Genomic DNA, 14005 nt, shown 5'->3' with positions numbered 1-14005 from the left:
TAGAGGATGGCAAAATCCCAAATCTTTGTGGGGTATTGTAATGGTTTGACCCATGGCTTCCTCAGTAACCATTGTATCTAAGGAAGTTACAAGTATTCCACACGTGTCTTCCACGTAGGAGTGGGGGAGTGGTGTTGTGGCTTCTTCCCTTCCTTGGCTGAGGAGCTGGAGGGAGGTGGTTGAAGCCTGGTCCCTCCGGTGCCTGGTGTTTCTCCTGTCCTGGGTGAGATTGTTTCATTCTTGTTCCCCTTCCTTGAGGTTTTTAATTGTGTTTCTTTTGATTCATTTGGTTTCTTTGGGTTGGGTTGGTGTCTTCCCTATTTTCCAGCTAATCAATCCCCTTTTCTCCCTTCCCCTCTCCCCTGGGGGGTGGGATCCTATGTATTTTGTATACAGTGTGGTTTGTAAATGTTAGTAAATATAATTTATTCTTTTTATTCAGTTCAGTTTCTTTAGAGTGCGTTTCTTTTCAGGTTTTTTTTCCCTTTCCTTTGCTGGGAAGGTTCTGGGAGGGGGAAGGGGGGTCAGTCCAGGGTTGGCAACAGCTAGGCCAAACCTGCGACAGGTATTATACTATATTACCTACTTATAGAAAGCACTGGCATGCAGTGACTCCAGTGAGATTCATCTCTGTGCTCAAGGGAAGCAGGCAGGCACTTCGTAGGTCCAGACCTGACACTCAGATGTCTCTCCCTCCCTGGCAGAACATCCTGTGGTACCCGGGAGTGGCTTGGCTGCAGATGGCAGTGCTGGGAACCTCTGGAAATGCATCAGACAAGCAGAGCCAATCGCTACGATGCTACTTCGGTCACAAAGTCAGTTTTATCATTGTTGTTGGTAGGTGGTCTCCTTTACTGACTGTTATGACCCAAGCACCTGGAATCATAGATTTATTAATTCTGCCAAAATCCCATACGAATCTGGAAATTCAATGCTCTTTACATTGTACATAGAACTATTATTTATGTTTGTTTCAGAGGCAAATACACCACGTAGTGAACTGTCTTCTGTGAAAACTACCCTGGGTAGTGAGAAATGAATGTTGCAGCACCAAGGGGTTTTTTTCTGAGAAGCTGCAGGGTCACTTTAGCTACAGATTGGCCGATGTGCCCAGCAGCTCAATGTGATCCAAGCAGCAGGTGCCTAAAAAGCTGTAAAAAGACCAGTCAAGGTTAGCAGTGGGTTAGAATATAGAGAGGTTAGTGTAACTAACAGTAATAATGTCTGTGTACCCACTACCATCGGACCAGCCAGTAAACACCCTGCCTGGGCTTTTATATAAGTCTCTCTAATCACAGTTCCACTCTAGTTAGGATGATCTGTATAACTAATCCGAGCAGAGAAGATGATTAATGTTGAGCATTTACTTCGTGTCATGGGCACCGCTAAACGAGGGCTCTCCCCTTGCCGCATTTCTTTGGCAGTTCAGGGAGCAGAACTAGTTCTTGGCTTGCAACAAATTTGCATGATGGGAAATATAAGCAAATGAATGAGTTGTAAACTCTCCTGTCTGTGCTATGACAACATTGGGTTGAGCGGCTGTCGAGAGAGAGGGTTTAGTTACCGAAACAAAATAATATCGGCTGATTCGAAACTGGTGCCGAGAGACGGACTTTGTGCGGCTCGTTCTACTTCCCGAGCTTTTCCGCACGTAATTAAGAATAAACCCCCAGACCGAGCCTGCCGACCAAATGCAGCAGATGGCAGTGATGTACAGAGGAAACACAGCGCTTGGCTTATCTCGGGATTACCCTGAGCACAGACTTCACCCTCCCTTCACACCGACTGTCTGGCCTGGAGCTTCTAAATGTTTCTGTTTTTACTCGTCTGCATTTCAACTCGCTTTAGTCTATTTGTCAGCAAATGCCTTAAATCAAGAATCAGGAAGATTCGAAGCTGAATGGCTTTGCAAATTCCAAAGAACATCACTGAGATGTTGTCAGCATAAATAAGTAACTCGAGAAGAAATAGCTGCTGATATTAAGACACACCTACTTGGAACAAGGGTGTCATCTCGACTTTATTAGCAGTATTTTTAAAGCACCTGTGCCAGCAATTAAAAGGGTGAACCAGATAAATTCAATCCTATGGCTTATAAAAAGCAGTACTGTGTATTCATCCCTATTTGGAAAAGAGCAGTATAACTCTCCTCAATGCTGTCTGTTGTAGAATTTCATCTTGTATTTCCTGCAAAAAAAGTATACACAGTTTCAGCTAAAATAGGGCCTGTCTTACAGAGAAACATTAAGTATTATTGACACCTGTTGAGAGATTACTATAGAAGTTTTAGCAATATCTGACTAAAAATGGAGGAAAAAGTCTTCTTTTTGATGCCACTCAGGCCTTCAACAGGGAGGTCACCCAAGTCCTTCCCACTCCCACCTTCCATGCTGTCCCTGCTCATTTTGTATTCTGTCACATTAATATCTCAGGGCTCCAACTTGCAGCCTGTACTGGACACTGTTTACACTCTGGTGGATCTCAGTGCACACCAAGCCAGGTGCCTTCAGTTGCAGCCACGGCCGAAATTCCCCACAGAGAGGTCTCTGTGGCCAGTCCCAGAAGCACAGCCACCACCAAGCTGTCTCCAAAAGTGGTGTGAGCATGGCTTGGAGATTAGGAGTTAGGAAGGAAACATATTAGCTCCAGTTTTCTGACCTCTTTGGCCCCATGAGTTTGAGTTTGTCTGTGTCAGGATGGAAACAAACAGTTGTGAGTTGGCAAAGCCCAGGAGGCACCTTGTGGAAGGTACTGAAGCTCTTTGGTTTCTCCCCAGTGAATCTGCCCTTAATTTTAACCAAGAGGTCAAGAAGTGACCTTTAAAAGAAGAGGCAGATGAGATTCACTGTTAATCACAACTCTCATTAAAAAGCACCCACAAGGAGTTAATTTTTTCTCCCTGCCTCTCAGTGTTCCTGCAGCCAAACTGCAGGACTTGCTTAGACTTTCCTCCCTCTCAGGAATGCTGTCAGTGACCAGTTTGAGTAAAGGGCCTCAATACTTAGAACTGAACACAGTTTTGGTCACTGTCTTTCTTGAGATTTTTTTTCATAGGCCAGGAAAGTAAATGAGCAGAAAATAAGTGAACAGGAAATAAAATCTTTGGGGTTTTTTTGTTTGTTTAGATTTTAAAATTTTTTTAATATAAATTACATCTAGACATTTTCTGGCCACAGCTCCTCTGAAAAACAAAAGATTAAAAAATATTATCATCACAACATGATAATAGCAACATCTACTGCAAGCCAGTACTGTTGGCCACTGGCTAACAGAAACTGTGCTGCAGGTAAAACTCAGGAACAGAGAGCCCATTTCCATTGGGGCTATGAATGCTAATGTATGCAATACTTAGAATTCAGTTTAAGCAAAAGTATTTTGATAAAGAGAAGCTGAGCTAGCAATAATCTTGCAGAATTCATTGCCTTTCAGAAGGGAGACAAGCAGAGTCCAGTATGACTGTTTTGACCCAGAAACCTCAGCACAGAAAAACTGGATGTCTTTTCTGTCTGGCATCAGCTCAGATCAATGATGGTTCAGGTCATTGTGGACTGGGACACTTTCCTTTTCAAAATGATGTATCTACATATTTGCTGCTGCTACTCAGAAGAACAATTTCTGGAACAAACTAGTCAATGAAAATGAAATTAATTATTTAATGACTCTAACAATAAACTGGAGGCCAGTCTGTTGGCATCCCATCTAAATACTTCATATGACATCCTTTATAATTCAGGGGTTATTTGGTTAAAAGGTATTCCTACATTATTCCCAGTTAGAGACAAAGCAAAAGTCTGTTTTCTGCCACTATTGTGATGGTTGTAAAGCAACACTTCTGGCTGTAAAATAAATAAATTGAAATTCTGTAAAGCCTCATCTTGTTCTGAGCTGTATTCAGGATGAATATCTAAGTAAGCATTTATGTAAAATCATTTACAGGCTTTACAGTAACTACAACAGCAGCTCTTTAGTCTGTAAAAGAAAGATGTCACTACACCATTTGTATCAAACAAATGCACAGAAGGTATGAAGGTTACTGGTATAACCTCAGCTATCTTGAATGTGTCCTTAGCATAAAATTTAATCTTCTCATTTTTCCCAGCCAGTGAGGCATACAGAGCATGATCTGCTGCTGCTGGCAGAATGCTTAGGTACACCTGTGTTTAGAGCAAATGGTTTCCCCATATTGTGTGGATTTTAATTTCAGGTTATTCCTCTCACTTTAATGCCCTTTTATGGCCTATTTCTTATTTCTAATACGAGGAATATTACACAATGTTGTCTCAAAACCCCAAACCAATTCTATTAAAAGAGGTTTCTGAGGCAAATTCATAATCTAAATACTCTCTTTAAAAAAAAAGCCCCAAACCAACAACCAAATCCCAAATTTAGGTTTTCCTTTGATTATGGTGAAACAGAAATGATCTGACAGTGATTATCCATAGTGCAGAGTCAGTTCTTTGGGTCATTGTCTGTGCAAGAAATAACCAGTGCTCAATTTCCTCTGCAGGTGAATAGGATAATTACAAGAAATAGTGACTCAAAGAGGGAGAATATATTCTCTTAAAACCATCAAAACACCAAAAAGACAAAAAAACCAAAAAAATGTGGGAGGAAGAAAAGATCCCATTTATATATTCTTGTACATAAAATTATCTATTCCTGCTCTCAAGGAAGCAAGATAAGATAATAAAAAATGGGAAATGCACTGGATTACAAGAATTTGTTCTGTGTGTGTAAAAGACACGCACCATTCAGAAATTTTATGTGCTTATTTTATTACAGGTTTAACTGTTTTACTTTAAATCATGGCATGCACTATTTAAACAGGCTTAAACAGAATATTAATTAGAAGTGACGGTTAAGCCTGAATATAAATCAAGATGTTAAGCGAGTAGTCTCAGTGGACATTTATAATTAGGATTTGAATGTATAAGTAGATATTCATTCCAAGCAAAGAACTGTAGAAAATTCTATAGTTTTAATTATGAAAGGGATTGGATTTCACATGACTGAATTTACTCATGCAACACACTTGGAAAAACATGGATTCTCCTGAACCCACAGCAAGCAGATTTCCTTTATGTTTGTCAAGACAGTGACTGGGGGGTTTTCTCACTCCTAAAAGAAGCTGGCTGGGATTTTCCTGACCCCAGGATGCTGGATGACCTTTTTCCAAATTCTCCCACCGGTTTATGTGCCAAGTGGCGTTTGAACAACACGTTCAAACCGCGCTCAACCCAAGCAAACCACAGCACAAGTGCCCAGACGAGCCTCCACCGTCCCTCTGGTCACAGAGCCCAGCCCACACTGTGGCCTGGCAGCGACCTGAGCACTCCCTCTGCTTCACGCATCGCCGCTGGCAGGAGAAGAGTTGGAATTTTAATGGTAATTTCATTAGGGAGTCGTAAGGCTCAACAAACCCCAGCTGACCATCAGCCAGGCAGCTCTGGAGTGCCAACAAGTAGTAAAGGGACTGGTTTTGTCAGCAGCACAAGCATGGAAAATTCAGGGAGAGAAGAGACAGGTCATGTGGTAAACCCATATATTTTAGGGCAGCTTTGAGTCAATTTTGGGGCAGTTTTGGGTCAATTTTGGGGCAGTTTTGGGGCAGTCTTGGGTCAATTTTGGGTCAATTTTGGTTGAATTTTGGGGGAGTTTTAGGGCAGCTTTGAGTCAGTTTTGGGGCAGTTTTGGGGCAGTCTTGGGGCAGTTTTGGGTCAATTTTGCGGCAATTTTGGGTAAATTTTGTGGCAGTCTTAGAGCAGTTTTGGGTCAATTTTGGTTGAATTTTGGGGCAGTTTTAGGGCAGCTTTGAGTCAATTTTGGGGCAGTTTTGGGTCAGTATTGGGTCAATTTTGGGTCAATTTTGCGGCAGTTTTGGGTCAAATTTTGGGTCAACTTCACGTCAGTTTTGGGTCAATTTTGGGGCAGTTTTCGGTCAATTTTGGGTCAGTTTTGGGTAAATTTTGGGGCAGTTTTGACTCGATTTTGGGACAGTTTTGGGGCAGTCTTGGGGCAGTCTTGGGTCAATTTTGGGTCAATTTTGCGGCAGTTTTGGGTCAAATTTTGGGTCAACTTCACGGCAGTTTTGGGTCAATTTTGGGGCAGTTTTCGGTCAATTTTGGGTCAGTTTTGGGTCAATTTTGGGGCAGTTTTGACTCGATTTTGAGACAGTTTTGGGGCAGTCTTGGGGCAGTCTTGGGTCAATTTTGCGGCAGTTTTGGGTCAAATTTTGGGTCAACTTCGGGGCAGTTTTGGGTCAATTTTGGGGCAGTTTTCGGTCAATTTTGGGTCAGTTTTGGGTAAATTTTGGGGCAGTTTTGACTCGATTTTGGGACAGTTTTGGGGCAGTCTTGGGGCAGTTTTGGGTCAATTTTGGGTCAATTTTGCGGCAGTTTTGGGTCAAATCTTGGGTCAACTTCGGGGCAGTTTTGGGTCAATTTTGGGGCAGTTTTCGGTCAATTTTGGGTCAGTTTTGGGTCAATTTTGGGGCAGTTTTGACTCGATTTTGGGGCAAGTTTGGGTCGATTTTGGGGCAGTTTTGGGGCAGTCTTGGGGCAGTCTTGGGTCAATTTTTGGTCAATTTTGGGTCAATTTTGGGGCAGTTTTGGGTCAATTTTGGGTCAATTTTGAGTCAATTTTGCGGCAGTTTTGGGTCAAATTTTGGGTCAACTTCGGGGCAGTTTTGGGTCAATTTTGGGGCAGTTTTCGGTCAATTTTGGGTCAGTTTTGGGTAAATTTTGGGGCAGTTTTGACTCGATTTTGGGACAGTTTTGGGGCAGTCTTGGGGCAGTTTTGGGTCAATTTTGGGTCAATTTTGCGGCAGTTTTGGGTCAAATCTTGGGTCAACTTCGGGGCAGTTTTGGGTCAATTTTGGGGCAGTTTTCGGTCAATTTTGGGTCAGTTTTGGGTCAATTTTGGGGCAGTTTTGACTCGATTTTGGGGCAAGTTTGGGTCGATTTTGGGGCAGTTTTGGGGCAGTCTTGGGGCAGTCTTGGGTCAATTTTTGGTCAATTTTGGGTCAATTTTGGGGCAGTTTTGGGTCAATTTTGGGTCAATTTTGCGGCAGTTTTGGGTCAAATTTTGGGTCAACTTCGGGGCAGTTTTGGGTCAATTTTGGGGCAGTTTTCGGTCAATTTTGGGTCAGTTTTGGGTCTGTTTTGGGTCAATTTTGGGGCAGTTTTGACTCGATTTTGGGGCAAGTTTGGGTCAATTTTGGGGCAAGTTTTTGTCAATTTTGGAACAGTTTTGAGTCAATTTTGGGGCAACTTTGGAGTATTTTTGGGTCAATTTTTGGTCAATTTTAGGGTCAGTTTTTGGGTCAATTTTGGGGCAGTCTTGGGGCAGTTTTGGGTCAATTTTGGGTCAAATTTGGTTGAATTTTGGGGCAGTTTTAGGGCAGCTTTGAGTCAATTTTGGGGCAGTTTTGGGGCAGTTTTGGGGCAGTTTTGGGTTTGAAAACAAACACTTATAATCCTTTATATTGTCTAAATATGAATGTATTATAAATACACTATTCTAAAACTAATACTTTAATTACAAACACTTTAATTACATTCTTTTTGGGAAAGTATTATTTTTCTAACTAGAAACCTGCTTCCAAACGAGTGTTTGTGCACTGTTTTTGCCTGCACTAACAGAACTCAAACCAGAAAATAACAGTATTATTGATTTAATCCCTTATCATTATTACCAGTGCATAACCTGCAGTAATTTATTGTGTATACTAAAAGTAATACTTAGTCCATAAGGAATGTACCATAACACACTATTTAATTTTCCTTCATAAAGCAGTAAAACAAAACTTACATGAAGCCAATCTGAGCCTTCGCATTCTGACATTTATATAAATTTTACTTCCTTAAGAAAATATAAAAACAGCAGTAAAGACTGGGAAAAAAAAGTTTAAGTGGAGTGAGCTGTGAATTTTTATCATTGTTGTCATCATTGTTATCAACATTGACATTATGATTACCACCAATACTACTATTACTACTACTACAATTTTTTTTTGCTTGGGAATAATTGGAATTTAAAAATCCTGTTGAAAAATTAAAATAATTTTAGGTAATAATAGGTAATATTAGGTAATTGTAGGTAATATTTTTTAGCTATTTAGGCCTCTGATATTCTGCTATCAAGGGTTTATGAAGTGTTTTACAAAAGTCTACATCATCAATATTCTCTGATAAAAAAATAAAGAAACAGGTGTAAAAATTGTGGATTGCTCCAAGCATCACGATACAGCTGGAAAAGCCAAGAACAAACCCAAAGCCTCCAGACTCCTACCCACTCTCTCTGTTGTGTCACCAATGAAACAGAGCACCAGTGAGATGTGGAAAGGCTACGTAGGCTTTGGGTAGATTTGAGTGCATTGGAATAGGAGGTAATGGCGAAAGGTTGCTGGAAATTATTTTCTTTATAGTTGGTAAAGGACCTGGTGGTCTTTCTAAAACCCGTCAGCACCTTGCAGGAGATGTTTGGGATACACAGAGTTATTAACAGCTAAAGAAAATGAGGGCAAAACGAAAGAGTAATCATTAAGTCAGTGATAGACCTCACAAAGCAATGCCCCATGACCGAAGTGCTACTAAGATGCTGTATTTGCAAGAGAAATCTTAAAGGTTGTTTGCCAGCTCAGCTGGTCTAGCACTGTCTGTCACAAGCAATAGATCCTGTAATTCATGTCACTGCCCTGGCTGGGTCTGTAACTCTTTCTGCTTTGTCCTGTTTGCAGATGACTCAATCACAATGCCTTCCCCTTGCTGTTCTGTGTATCCCTCCTTGTCTCTGGTTTTCACTCCTTCCCACTCAAGTGTTAGTATTTCCTTCCTCTTTTCTACTCTGACTTCCCAAAAGGGATGCAGAGAAATCCCTCCCTTCCTCCCACTGCTTGCCACTCTTTTTTCCTTAGTCCTTCTTGGTTTCACTATTTGAGGGAAAGCCCCTGCGTAGCATTTAACACTTTAACTTATTTTAGGAACATCAGAGTTGCTTAAAAATGCTGCAACAAACTGAAACCCTGGAAATCCCCAGCTGCACAATTAATTCTTAGATGTGTATTTGTACTAGATAAAACTTAGGGGCCTTCCTCCTGCACCTTGTAGCTGAAGTGGTGCCTCAGGTCACTGAACTAGGGGCAACCTCACATGCACCTCAGAAAAGAGCCTTATGATTTAACAAATTGAATGAACTTACTGCTAAGTAGAATTTTATTCCATCAGTTAAAGATAGACTTTATTCAAAATTTATATGCATTCATACTAAATTAGTACCTGGACTGCTAGTGTACCTATTAACTATAAAAATAATTTTTTTAAAAATGAGTAGTTGTGCCACCATTTTAATAATTTTACGTATAATTGATCTGTCATCAGTTAAACAATACGTTATCACCAGTCTTGCATACTGACATAAGCACATCTTTTAATCTAGAGAATTATTAAATGAGACTTAGCTGTGTCTACAGTGTCTTGGGTTTCATTTATTCGTGCTTTTTCTGTTTCTAGCCATTTTCACAACAAATTGTGGATTATTTTATGTCTGATTAGATGGCCATAGCTAAAGACGATTTTCAATAACTTACTTGGATACACAGACTTCTCCAACAGTCACAGAATCCCAGACTATTCTGAGTGGGAAGGGACCCACAAGGATCACCGAGTCCAACTCTTCAGTCAATGGCCCACACAGGGGATTGAACCCATGACCTTGGAGTTACTACAGCCAATTTTTAACCAACTGAGCGAATCTCAAGGTCAACCACATCTGATCAACTCTTGATCAGATAATTCATCCACGTCAGTCTGTCTGGTTTGTTGTGAGCAGCAAATTCCAGGAGTCTTGGGTATATATGAACATGATTTCTTCTGGTCTTCTCCTGTGGTAATACATTTCCCAGCTGTAAACTTTCCTCTATACCGTTCCCTTCCCATCAAATTCTCATTTGGAGTCAAGTTACTTAATATGCAATTTACCAAAGTTTGGGACCACTCAATAGGCTGAGACTGACAACACACATAAGGGCCTACAACAAATGTTGTTTTCTGTGTGTACCTTCACTGGTATATACAGGTACACAAAATCATTGCTCCTGCTAAGAATAACTACTATGTAACCATAAGAACCAAGTTTTGATATAGTTCCCTGATGCCCTACAATAAGCAATTTTCTCCTCCTCTCCTGATCAGTATGGAACTAGCAGAGATTTAGAGCAGGTCTCAGCGTTGGGAGCCCAAAGACTGGGCATAAGAATAAGGAACCAGCTGGCTCTTTCAATAAAAGAGGTGAAGACAAACAAACTCAATTCTGTAACTTGAAATGCAAATCAAAGGTTAAATACCTTTCATTTTCCAACAAAAATCGGACAGTCTGTGATTGTTTTTAATCACCTTCACAGAAAGTGCATGCTTTATACTGCAAATAGCCTTCACAGGTTATACACTTTGCAAAATATCAGAAAAGTTGACCAGGAACACGAGACACTTCTTCAGCCCTTTCTGGCCTATTACACATTTTATTGTGTATTTTGAATGTGTGTGCAATGTGTGGTAACAAGTTGGCTGTTTCAGACCACATGTCCTGGATCCAAACTAGCGTGGCCAGCAGGCCCAGGGCAGTGACCCTTCCCCTGGACTCTGCCTTGGGGAGGCCACACCTTGAGTGTTGTGTTCAGTTCTGGGCCCCTCAGATCAGGAAAGAGATTGAGGGGCTGGAGCGGGGCCAGAGAAGAGCAACGAGGCTGGAGAAGGGACTGGAGCACAAGTGCTGTGGGGAGAGGCTGAGGGAGCTGGGGGTGTTCAGCCTGGAGAAGAGGAGGCTCAGAGGTGACCTCAGCACTGTCTGGAACTGCCTGAAGGGAAGTTCTGGCCAGGTGGGGGTTGGTCTCTTCTCCCAGGCACTCAGCAATAGGACAAGGGGGCACGATGGGCTCAAGCTCTGCCAGGGGAAATTGAAGTTGGAGAGCAGAAAAGAATTCTTTGCAGAGAGAGTGCTCAGGGATTGGAATGGGCTGCCCAGAGAGGGGGTGGATTCCCCATCCCTGGAGGTTTTTAACCTGAGCTTGGCCGTGGCACTGAGTGCCATGATCTGGTAAAGGGACTGGAGTTGGACCAAGGGTTGGACTTGATGGTCTGGGAGGTCTTTTCCCACCCAATCCATTCTATGATTCTATGTTTATGCTCTTGAAGCACCTCATTGCCTTGCTAGGCCTGACCTGCAGTTCTCAAGAGCAGATTGCGAGGATACTCAGGCAAGGTGTGGATTGATCTGTGCTCATGTAAACCCAAGTAAAACAGAACTGAAAGCAAAATCAGGGTGAAGTAGCTGAAAACCAATAATTAGAGAGGACAATAGTTCAATAAAAGAAGAAAACAGTGAAAAGCATCAGTAGTTGTAAAACTCTGTCATCCTTATTAAACTAGAATTAAACATTCCATGAGAGCTTAATGCAATCTGACTAAACCATGGCTTTCAAAGTTTCAGACCAGACTGGTATTCACAGTTTTTATTTTTGAGTGACAAATTCTGTCCCACTCAGCTCTTCCCCAAGTACAAAATACTGTGTGTGTGTGGTTTGTACAGGTGTCATCAGCCTGCCAGGAAACGGGTCCAAATGTACTTGAAATGATTAGTACATAACGTGAAATTGTCAATAATAAAAATACTTTTTCTCACAGCTGTGAAGACATTATTGCATGCTATCCAAAAATCTTAAAGGGGTTTTTACTTCTAAAACAGGTGTAGGTATCAACAAAGAACACTTAGCCAATAAATCCCCAGAGCACTTGGATGAAATGAAATGTCGTATTCTCACAATATAAAAATTCCTATGAAGTATCAAGGAAGACAAATGTTTTACATTGGTCACAGTGGGCTTGTCATTTTCCAAATTTTGACATTTCAGCTGGTTGATCTTCAAAAAAACTGAGGCATTTGGAGATGATTCCAGAAAATTATTAGAATCACTCTATTTACACAACACTATGGTTTTATTGAAGCAAGGCAGACATCGATAGTGTGTTAAATTTTGAAAGCTGCTGAACTAAATTGCTGCACATTTTGTTGTTTTCCAGTAATAAGGAGGTACATGTTCCTTTCCAGAGTTTATCTTGGTATCTTTGACTAACAAATATACAGCTTTCTTTGTTTTTTAATAAAAGAAACTTCTGTAGTTAGAAATAAGCTGCCCTTTTGAATATAAGATATGTATGCTCACAGAAGATGTTATTGACCTTAAGGACAGAAAACTTGCATTATTTTTGGTTATTCCCAGCATTAACATTTTGGTGTAATCCATGTCAGATCTCTGGCTAATCTCAGATGTTATTTCCTAAATTAGGGCACTAGCAGCTTACGAGGTGTGATCACATCTCACTGATGCATGTGATGCTAAATGAGTTTAAAGTCAGACTGTGATTCCATGGTACCATAAACTTGAAATGAGCCCTCGGAGCGGTGCTGGAAAAAACCCACAATGGCCACTGTAATTTGAAACACTAACCCAATATAAACTCTCCCAGATGTTTCAAATGTGTTTATGGCCTTGGGTGGAGAACTTTGCAGTGGTGGGCTTTCACAGAGTCATAGAATCGATTGGGTTGGAAAAGACCTCCGAGATCATCAAGTCCAACCCTTGGTCCAACTCCAGTCCCTTTACCAGATCATGGCACTCAGTGCCACGGCCAAGCTCAGTTGAAAAACCTCCAGGGATGGTGAATCCACCCCCTCTCTGGGCAGCCCATTCCAATGCCTGAGCACTCTCTCTGCAAAGAATTTCTTTCTGCTCTCCAACTTCAATTTCCCCTGTGCCCCCTTGTCCTATTGCTGAGTGCCTGGGAGAAGAGACCAACCCCCACCTGGCCAGAACTTCCTGGCTTTAGGGCAGTCTCTCTCTCTCTGAACTCCTCTGACCTTAAGATGCCTTATGGATCCTCCACTTTACCGTGGCTGATGCATCACTGGCACAGAAAACACACCATCTGAACAAGTGCATGTTCTCAGCAAGCCAACAGCAACATGATCAGGGGTCTCATGAACAGACACTCACAGTGACCCAATGAGACAGTGATGACTGAGGAATCACAAAAAAATGTACCCAGTTCAACAACTGAAGGTAAGATTACAATCATAAGCATTTGCAAGTTTTTGTGCAGCCTTTGTTGATAGATTGCAGCACTAGGAAAATATACAACATGTATATATTTATTGAGAGGAAAATATAAGGCCAACCAAACACGATTTGTCTTGGTTGAAATGCTGCAGGGCAAATGTTTGTCTGTTCTCCCTGGATTTCACTGATGACAAACAGATTTTTAATGTGACAGTAAAATGGGGGGAAATATCCTGTAATGACTTCTTCCTGCAAGCCTACAGTATCTTTATATTGCATGTCTAAGTGGCAGATGGTTCACAAAGAAGTCACAACAGGGCCCTCTATAATTTTTCAATTACACCTGGCTATCCACATCTGCACTAATATTTGATATGGTAAATATATTATTCATTTTGTATAGTATTGGGACTAAGTCTGAATATTTTTTGAACCTGGTACCAAAGCAGCCTCTACTGATGTTGAGATCACTGTCTGGCTACTCAACAACTGGGACTAAATTCTCTTCTGATCCCTCCTTATACTCTATGAGTAGCATGTGCTTAGGCTTGGGGTTTCCTTTCTTTTCTTTCAGTAAATGTGAATTCTAGATGTTCTTCCTCAGGGAAAATAAGATTAAAAAAATCAGATTTCTGAAACAGAAGAAAATTTATCATAGTTGGTAAATTGGTGTGCTCCATGGTGTACCTGCATTATAAAAAAGAACTGACTCCTTTACACACACATCATCTTTTGAAACTTAGAGATAATTAAGGCTTAGAAACTATAGTATGATTTATAAGTGGAAAATAAAGTGCTCTTGTACCAATTCTTACATTGCTAATCCCATGGGAAATGATCAGGGTTCATTAACATTTTTACTGCCATTTGTTATGGACAATGAATACTGAATGG

The sequence above is a fragment of the Pithys albifrons genome, chromosome 7, assembly GCF_047495875.1.
Source record: "Pithys albifrons albifrons isolate INPA30051 chromosome 7, PitAlb_v1, whole genome shotgun sequence".
Classification (NCBI taxonomy): Eukaryota; Metazoa; Chordata; class Aves; order Passeriformes; family Thamnophilidae; genus Pithys; species Pithys albifrons.
Note: the sequence above shows the minus strand (reverse complement) of the source record.